This window comes from Trachymyrmex cornetzi, unplaced genomic scaffold, assembly GCF_001594075.2.
Source record: "Trachymyrmex cornetzi isolate Tcor2-1 unplaced genomic scaffold, Tcor1.1 scaffold326, whole genome shotgun sequence".
Classification (NCBI taxonomy): Eukaryota; Metazoa; Arthropoda; class Insecta; order Hymenoptera; family Formicidae; genus Trachymyrmex; species Trachymyrmex cornetzi.
This window is the reverse complement of record NW_017297961.1, coordinates 34347-44986: the sequence shown is the minus strand read 5'-3', so window position 1 is coordinate 44986 and position 10640 is coordinate 34347. Positions and strand designations below refer to the sequence as shown.

At 32.0% G+C, this 10640-nt stretch overlaps 1 pseudogene; it reads left to right on the top strand.

The window, feature by feature from the left end:
* Positions 1-2811: 2811 nt before the first annotated feature.
* Positions 2812-4311, top strand: LOC108762937 (probable queuine tRNA-ribosyltransferase; annotated as a pseudogene).
* Positions 4312-10640: the final 6329 nt, after the last annotated feature.

The window sequence follows — 10640 nt, the reverse complement described above, 5'->3', positions numbered from 1 at the left end:
ATATATAAAATCAAGTATTGCAATATAATACCTTACCACTAAGGACTTTAAGTATCAAAATTTACCTGTATAGCATGCGAAATTCGTTTTCAGGAACTGAGAAGGGATCTGACATATCTCTTAATATTCTTCTCATAGAATTCTCATTATTTGATTATTCAAAATTATCTTCAAAATTAGCTTCAATATTATTGCCCAATAAAATAGCAGCCATATATATTGCCATTTCTGATGAAAAATTTTCATAGTATTTCAAATGTTTCTTCATAATTTTTATATTAATATATTACAGAATTTAAAAAGTTTGATTTTTTTACTAGAAGCTATATAAAATGAAAATTTTTGGAAATCTTAAAATATTTACCAATTCACGTACGTATATAAAATTAAAAAATTTTAAAAAAATGCATTTCTTAAAAATGATTCCATACTTTGTATGAAAATTTGAAGAAAAATTTTTATTAGGGATAAACTTTTTATCTTTGGGTTTTGTAACAAAAGACCTTTTTAACCTTAAACTGTCACTGCACGCGTCACAATGCTACGGCGGACCGTCCACACTGCTATAGTTTTTCTCTTAGTCTTACTCAGTCTCTCTTTCGGATTTCACCATTTCGACAAGAAATTTCTTGCCGAACGAACTCCCGTGAGATTGCTCGCATTTTCGCTATGATGAAAGTTAGGGAATCACGCGATGTGAGTTGGCTCACATTTTCACCATGTTAAAAGTTAGAGAATCGACCCCCTGTGTCGACTTGTGCCATTAAATGGAAAGCACCCTCTGTAAACCCTATCTCACGTGAAATACACAAGTCCGGATCTACAATAGTATATCGTTCTTAACCTTATGGCCCTGCGCACAATAGAAGGAATAAGGAATTAGAAATAAAGATTAAATGATTTTAACCTATCAGAAATCGGATACATCGGAATACACGGTTTTTGATAGGTTGAAATCGTTTATTCTTTATTCCTAATTCCTAATTCCTTCTATTGTGCGCAGGGCCTATCTCTTCGTGATATACTTCTCTCTCTGCGTTCCTATACTTAATTGTGATAAAAGTAATGGAAATCTTCTATCTATAATGGTAATTCTGCTGATTGAGTTAATCGTCGATTAAGTTAATCAGTGTTGATAACAGTCGCCCTAACAGTCCTCCAATTTTGACAAAATATCAAGGGTTTTCAGGATTGCTGATTCCGAATTCGGAATTCAAAATTGGAAAAGTATAAATGGTTGAACCAATATAGCTAACGAAAATGTTAAAAGTCCTCTCAAATTTTTATCAAAATTTAGTATTAATGGTTCTTCGGGGTCGCTGATTTTGAATCCAAACTTAAAATTTGAAAATTATATTATATGTTACCTAGAGATCGATTCTATATCTTGGAACGAGGTGAAAATTACAAAAGTGATTGAATTTACTAGAATACTGATAATTTCATTGGTCAATACCTAGTAAATTTGCTCACTTTTGTAATTTTCGCCTTGATTGAAGATACAGAATCGACCCCCTAGTCTTATAGCGTTTTCGGTCCGGCCATGTTTGCACCAACCTGGGTTGGATTAATGGCGTTTTGTGCTCTCCTATTGGTAGAGAGGGTGACGTCAACCAATAGGAAAGATTAATCCAATCCAAGTTGGTGCAAACCCGATCGGGCCGAAAACGCTATTAGACTGCGGTCCACTTGCTTCTTCCAAATGCTCAGAACGTTACGCTCCAAACGCTACGCTCCGATTGGTCTATTACTATTTCGAATGCTACAATTGCTACGTGAACGCTCCAACCAACCCACCTCCCGAGCTGAGGCAGTTGAAACGAAGTGGGAGCAAAAACGATGACGTATTGATGACGTAATCAGAGTTGCTGGGAGCGTTCCGAACACAGACTTCTATATATACTACTAGACTGCTAACTCCCTTAGTACAAGCTTGTATAAAGTGGACCCCAAACTTATAGTGGTCCTGCGCATGCGTCACGAACTACACCGAAGGAATGTAATATGGCTGTCCTGCGATGACTGGTGATACTGCGAATAGCCGTATTGTAGCCGTAGGTTAATGTTAAGAAAACCCCTTCACCTCAATTTTTTATAAAAATTTACTCAATTGATGCGTTTTTGCATGAAACGAAAGAATCTGGGAGAAAAAAGTGTCGCTCTGCCTCGCGAACCGAGATATTAAGCCTTAAAGTTGACAACTATGTAGGTTAGGAAATCTGTCACAGCCACGAAATTCATTACTTTAAAAATAAATTCACTTTAACGCTTACGCTTAATATCTCGGTTCGCGAGGCAGAGCGACAATTTTTTTGCCAGATTTCTTCGTTTCATGCAAAAACGCATCGATTGTATATTTTTATTAACAGTTGTGATGAAGGAAGTCTTCTTAACATTTACCTATTTTTACAATATAAGTATCATAATTAGGTTAACCCGTCAAAATACGTATGCGCGTGCTAATGTATACGCATGTGTCGCACGGGTCACGCGGTGCGGTTCTCGACGCATGCGTATAATGCACATCGAAATTGGGGTCCACTTTTTCAAACGAGTTAGCAGTCTAGTAGTATATATAGAAGTCTGTGGTTCCGAAGCATCAAATGGACCAGTCATGTCAGTGCTACAAATGCTCTGTAGCGTTTGAAGAGCTAAGTGTACCGCAGCCAAAGTCGAGTAGAGAACACAGAAAATTTGAGCGGGAAAAGTTGAACAGTCAAAACAAAACGTACTTTTAAGTATATATACATATATATATGTATATATATAATTTCTTTTATTATTTCTTACAATATACTTGTATCTTTATAAATGATTGTAGTACAAGGTTTATACAAGTTTATGAATTGGAAAAGGGCTTTATTAACAGACTCAGGTGGTTTCCAAATGATTTCATTATTACAATTAGCTGAAATAACAGAAGGTGTAAAATTTAAATCGCCGTACAACGGTACTATATATATATATATAGACACAGAAATATATTTTTAAATACATTCAAACATAACTTGTACATAATTTAATCGACCTATAATAATGTTTACAATAAGAATCTGAATGTATGTTGACACCCCCGAACATTCTATTCAAATTCAAAATGCAACTGGAGCTGACATAATCATGCAGCTCAATGATGTTTTTAGTAGTACTTTAACCGGATCAAGAGTAAAAGAAACAGTGCATAGGTACAATTATTTTTGTAAATACATTTTCTAAATAATATATTATCTAAATAGCCTGGCTTAAGCTAGTGTCATTTAACACAAACCATTTGAGAACAATATGTTGGCTGGACCGTTGTTTGTTAGCGCATGAAAGACCAGATGAGCAGAGTATATTTCCAATTGTACAAGATAGTCTTAATCCCGAACTACGATCCGAATACGCACGTCAATTAATTAAGTGAGAGGTGAATGCTGTAGGAGGTTTGAGATAGATACTGAATTATTTGTTGACACACACACACACACACACACACACACACACAACACACACACACACACACACACACACACACACACATACATAACTAATAAATAGATTTTTGTATAATACAGAAATATCTAAATCTTACATAATACAATAGTGACTCTAATAACACACTTTATCCGGGATACATCCTGGGGATGTCCTTAGAATGTTCAAAGGACATACAGACGTCCTTTGGACGTCCTCAGGAGGTTTGTGCTGTTAGGGGATTCTTTTATTTCAATGGTGGTGAGAGCAAAGATTATTTTTGGAGAATGGTCCACTTTTCAACGAATATCCTTCCAAAGAATAAACCGCGATATCTCATGGGTGTTGGATTCGCAATAGATTTAATTGTATGCAGTGCGTTAGGTATTGATATGTAGGATTGTGTATTTCCGACAAGAACTGCTGTAAGTATTTCATAAAATACATACTCGATTGCGTAGAAGAAGGAAATTTCAAAACATTACACTAAAACTTTCAAAGATTTGATTGTGCGGTGATGAAAACGGGACAGCTCAATTTGAAGTAGATACAATATAAAAGACTCGAGACCAATAGATGAATCGTGCTAGTGTAGTAACTTGTAAAACTTATTCTCGCACTTATCTACATCAAATCGCCACTGTGGAGACAGTATCGTGTCATCTATTAACCGTTCACAATATTGCATTCCAAATAAAGCTCATGAGAGACAGTATTAAAGAGCAAAGATTCCCTAGATTCATACAGGACTATATGTTGATAATTTATTCAAATGAAGACTATCCAACATGGATAATTAATGCTTTACAGGCTGTCAATGTTACACTCTATTATAAAACAAGACCATTTTTGTAATATTGTTTTGATAAAAACTTTCGTGTAGACAGAAATAAAAAAAAATGTATTGTCTAGAGAAGTATGTAGCAATACGAATCAATGGTATCTTGTTTTTGATAAAAACCTTTGTGTTCATAAAATGAACTATCGTGTCTTCAGTACAAACTTTGTATTGAAGACACGATAGTTCATTTTATGTTGATATCGCACGAATATATGTTGAGAACGTTTCACGACAAAGCGGACATTTGCTATCTTCCAGATGTCTCACGCAATCATCGCAGACAAATGACCACATGGAACAAATACGTAAATGGCATCGGTGCTTAAGCATATGCAGCATGAGCCTGGGTTACGTTCATATAACGTTACTAGATCTGTCGAAATGACCGGATGAAAAGGAATATCGATTTGCTCATCTTCACTTGAGATGATAGCACTGAAATCATCGTCCGCCACACGAAAAATATCTTCGTTATCTGTAAAATAAAATAACGAAATAAATAAATGCAATAATTTATTGATAATGATATTAATCGTGTATAGCTGAGATAGTGAGAAGATAATCGGCGCCCGGCCTAAAAGATCAGTCCAAAAAGTGCAACTAGCGCCAAATTTTCGGATAAAAAGTATGCGAAATATGTCTGTGAGCATATATATATATAGGTGTGTGTGTGTGTGTGTGTGTCAATTGTAGTTTTTGAGGACTTTTACTAACACACACTGTTTTTTTTGTATACTTAAACGTGGAATCACTCACTGAAGTGTACATAATGCATCTTTTTTGTTTGTACACATTTGTATTAAATGTATAAGACGGTGTTACTTTCGGGGACTATGTACATTTGTGCGTTGTGTTGCTCTATACAGCGATTTCACACAACACAACTCAACAGATATAATACATACACTAGAAAACTATATATTTTGCAGATGTCCCTGAAATGAACGATATACATTTGCAAATGTATGTACATTGTCCCCGAAAATAACATCGTCTTATACATTTAATACAAATGTGTACAAATCTATAGAGCGATTTCAGGTGACTTTTCTGATTACGAATATCGTAATTGAAACGCGATTTATAGTATTTTAACTGTAATTTGAACAGTAAACATAAGTGATATATATCGAGGGTAAAGCTGGAAACACAATGAAAAGCACAGGCAATAAAAACAGGGAATAAGAACCGGGTAAAAAATTTTTTATGCATGATTATGTACAAATATATATAAACATACATAAATATTCATAAACATATATAATCATGTAGAGGGTGTCTCATTTTAATGTCCCACCCCCAACAAGGTTCTTATTTTTGATTTTAGGAAAAATGTTTTTAACAAAAGTTGTACAGCTTTTCCTCTCTCTCTCTCTCTCTCTCTCTCACCTTCATCTACGTACGGTATCATTTCGTCCTGATCAGATACTTGAACAAATCCTAGTGCATTCTCCACCAAATCAATCGTCTCGTTATATTGCGTCTCGGCACTAGCCTGTCCTGAAATAATAACAACCGTTATTACGTTTTCTATATTTTTATTAATGATAAATCCAACACTCTCGCACGAATCAATCATTATGAAGATATAATAAAAAATAAAATGAATCAATTTCGTAGGGTCTTAAGTCGTAGAAAATTGACCAATCATAGTCGATTATTCTTCTCATATTCTACTGCGATTGGTTAATTTTCTATTACTTAAGACTCTACGACTGCTACGACTTCTATTGTAGATCCCGCTTTAGTTTGACATTGAATAGTTGCTTGAAGGTCCCGTGAAGATTACCTTCAATTTCTTAAATGGAATCCCCTATTTTTTATTGCACATTCTTGTAGATCATCTCGAGAGATTTCCTACACACTAAATTAAGTTCATTTTCATTAAATACTTTTCGAATTATAAAGCTTGCAAATATCAATCGTCTCTGTACTTTGTTGTACAGTATTCGCGTGTCCTAAATTGATATCAATTTATTATTATATTTTATCAATAATTTTGTTGACGATATACACAAAAATACCGCCTAAATCAAATATCATAAAATCAAATATCATAAAAATTTGGTGTCTGACCGATGGCTAAAATATTTTGAATGTTGTTCATGATCATGACCTGGATAACATTTGTCAAGATCAAGGCCATTGAAGGTTGTATCTCTTATTTCATTTTTACGTAGAAATGTAATTTTTAGTGCAAAAATAAAAATAAGATTTTTTTTTATATTTCTTCAAACTTGATTTTTTCTAAAACAAATAGTATGACTAGCCAAGATGAAAAACTAAGATATAAATTCTTACTTGTTTGCGTATGAGTTTGTCTACCGCGTCTTCCGGCGGATCTTCCGCGAGGTCTTCCGCGAGGTCTTCCGCGTAGTCTTTCGCGTAGTCTTCCGCGTGATCTTCCGCATTATATTTTACATATAATTATACATGTGTATAAATATTTTCTTGCATTCATTTACGCAGCAGTTAGTGTAGAAATATTACTTTATTCTTGTTGTTCACCGAGTGTTAAACAAGGATTAAGTAATACTCTCTGCTGCGTAAATGAATGCACCCTTTATGTATGTTCATACATACAATTTATACATACTCGTACATAAAACATTTTTGACAAGAAATTTCAGCCTATCAGAAACTGTGCATTCTAGTATACATAATTTCTGATAGATTGAAATTTCTTATTTCCTATTTCTGTGATCTGTGCTTTTTATTGTTACGTTCAGCGGACTCAACATTTGAGTGAGCGCTCGCTGTTATTGGTGTATTCTTTTAGATCATCTAATCAGTGAAATATTATCTTGAAATCGAGTCAGGAACATATCTTTGGAATGGATAAATGAGTAGCTTGACTTGCCTTTTAAGTTATTTTCTATTTATTAATAGTCTTATTATAGATTTTGTATTGATATATTACAAGATGTTCCAAAATTTACTGCCAGTACTGAAAATATATAATGCACGTAAACAATAGATTTTCAGTACTGGCAGTAAATTTTAAAACTGTTAACATAAATTTTACAGTCAATAACAGAAATATATTAACGATAATTGATAAAAACGTGTATTTTACCTTGTACGACTTCCTGATGATTTAGTCTTAATCTCGTAGATCTACCGTGCCAACTGCGAGGCATCCCACGATCTCGTCTATTTTCACTTATAGGTGCTGCATTAAGTGTGCGGATATTGCCAGGTGCAACTGTTACAATAATATAAATATAGAGTATACCTTAGTGAATCAATTCTGAAATATTATATTTTCTATATTTTGTAATTTCTGAATTTTAGAAAAGAAAGCTCTAAACTTGTTTCTCAGATTTTATAACATTTCATCGGATAATTTGAAACGAGAAACTTTACAATAAAAATCCAAGAATATTTTAGAGCTTGCGTACAAAAAATTATAAAAAAGATGTAGACGGCACTTCTGAAAAGTGTTGCAATTTCTAAAAAAAAGCTCTGATACAGTTTTAAAAAAATTATTTAAAAATATTGACAATTTATAAAACTTATATAAACTTTCAAAAAAATTATATGGAAAATTCTAACAAAAATTTTCACCAGGAGAAACATTAAATGTCACATTTTAATTTTATTGGTTTCTGTATTAAAATATTTTGTAGAACTTTTATATAAATTTGTAGAATTTAAGTAGATATTAAACGAAATTACGATAGAAATAGGACAAAAATTTTTTATGGATTATAAGAATGTTTTATAAATTATAAAGAAAATTGATATTTATGCAAAAAATTAATATAGTTCTATAAAGGAAAAGAGAATAAAAATGATTTTTCAGGTTATCAGTCAAGATGAAAAACTAAGATGTATTACTTCTTACTTCTCTGCGTATTATAACCGCGTCTCCCGCGGGATCTTCGATAAGTACGTAAAGATGACTTGGTCGTCCTAGCATCGTTAAACAGGACTTCTGGCTTCAAATCAGCAGCAACTACCGACACCATCAGAGAGTAAGAGAGAGTATGTAAAAAATACGTAAAAAATAAAAAATATATAATATACGTAGGTTGAATTAGAATAATCACTTGTCTCCTTCGAAAGACACATATCTGTTTGTATTCTAAGACTTTTTCTTCTCCAAAATTTCCGAAGCTCTTAATGTCTTAGTTATAAAGAAATAGCTTACTACAGATCGGCTGAAAGAAGATACATTTGTACAGCATGCAAGTTTTTCTAACTTAAAAATTAAGAATACCGTCGTTCGTTCAAATTATTTTTTATAAAATGTCTTAAAATCGAATCAGACATATCTTTTGAAGAATAAACTCTAACTTACCTTTGAAATTACTGAGAGACGAAAAGATTTAAAAAAAAAAAACGTTACACACAATTGTATGTGATTATTTTTCAATATTATAAACTGTTAAACATTTAAAAACTATAAATTAAAAATTTTACAAAAAATTATACAGGAGCAATTTACCTGTAGAAGAAAAGTGATCTTGATTACGAGGTCCTTCAAAAGTCTGTCGTGATGATCCATGCATATCTGATGCTTCAATTTCGGTTGTAACCGTCGGATTCATTATGTCTGATTCAATAACGTCGTGTGACATAGACGTAGATTCCTGCACTATATAATGAATAGAAAGATTTGATCAATAAATAGAAAATGAAAAAATATGAAATTACGGAAGGATATAGTATAATCTTTAAAACGATCTCGCAAACTATATTTCACGAAAACATAAGGTTACTAAAATAATTGAAATGCTGTGTGCAAAAAATGGCTTTTCTGCGAAATATTTTTTCTCGGAAGAAAAGTAAATTTTATATCAAAATTCCAATCAAAAGATATGAATGATTTTGTTTATCCATAAAATGTTTTTTTCTTTACTTTCCTATCTTACTTTTAAAGCATGTTATGAAAGATTTAAGTAGTTTTTTTTTAAGATAACAAATTTTTTTCGTCTATGACGATAAAGTCATGTATACTTATAACTTCTAGTTTGTAATTATTGATAAACGGTGTAACTTATAATTATAAATTCCATTTAATGGAAGTACACGCATTCACGCGCGCAGAGTAATTCATTAGCCATCTCGGAAAAAATACGCATTTTCGAAGAATGTTTTATGTTTGTGTATCGACAGCCGATAGCAGAAATTATAATATATATGTATATGACCTATATAATTGTGTACATGACTTCATCGTTATAGATAGAAAATTCACTATCTTAGAAAAACATTGTACATAAATTGTTCGTAATATGGCTAAAAAATGATATTGAAATAAAAAAGTACTGCATTTTAGAAGTTATGAAGAATACATTCGTGACTTATTCTACTAGATCAGTGCGAAAGTTCGTGCCCCATTTACAATTTATTTTACATTACAAACGAACTTTTGCACTAATCTAATAATTGAAGTTTCAGGATAACATTAAACCTTTTTACAAAACAAAATGTCAAATATCATAAGAAAAGCTATTTCAGGATATTAAACCTTTAGACCAGTGCCGAAGCCTTTGAAAATTGTAAAAAGTAAAAAAAATTTAGAACAGGATGGAACCCATTGGAAAAGGAAGAAAATATAGCAAAAATAAAAGGAAAAATAATTTACGGGCGATCTGAGGTCGGGAAGTGGAAGGGGGTGAGTTTTTAAGGGTAAAAAACGGTTTATCGCGATTTCCGGCAAAACTACAAGTCCTATGGAAAAAAGTTAAATGGCAAAGTTGTAGGTAATAAAAAGATGTACAACTTTTGTATTTACACTTTTTTCACATAACCTCAAAATTTATGCGAAAAATTCAAATAACCGATTTTTTGGTTTTTTATTTTTATTTTCCACAAGAAATTTTTTTTTTCACGAAATTTGGTGAAAACTTACCTTTTTATGTCCCAAACACACTGTAATTTTTTTGATTAAAAATATTTAATTTTTCCCCTTATTTTTATTTAATATCGAAAAAGCACCCTAATTTTCAATCGAAAATTCTGACGTCAAAATATCTGCTTTTTTAAAAAAGTCAGTGTGCTTTTTGTTCGTTAAAATCTCTACTTTCTGATGGTGTAAAAAAAAATATACATTACTGTGGCAAATTTTCGCAGAAAATGCAAAAAACCGAAAAAACTCGAATTCGAAAAATTGTTTTTTAATCATTATGTAAAATTTTTAGCTATTTATTAAAATTTACACTTTAATTACTCGAAAAACGTAAGATTCGATGCTACATTGATAAACTAAAAAATTGCAAATCGAAATATACTATTATAATTAACAACCAAATAAGTTAATAAAGTTAATACTTTATAAGACATGTACAATATTTTGAGAAAGTTGTAGGATCTTCTTTGAATTATATGCGTCGGT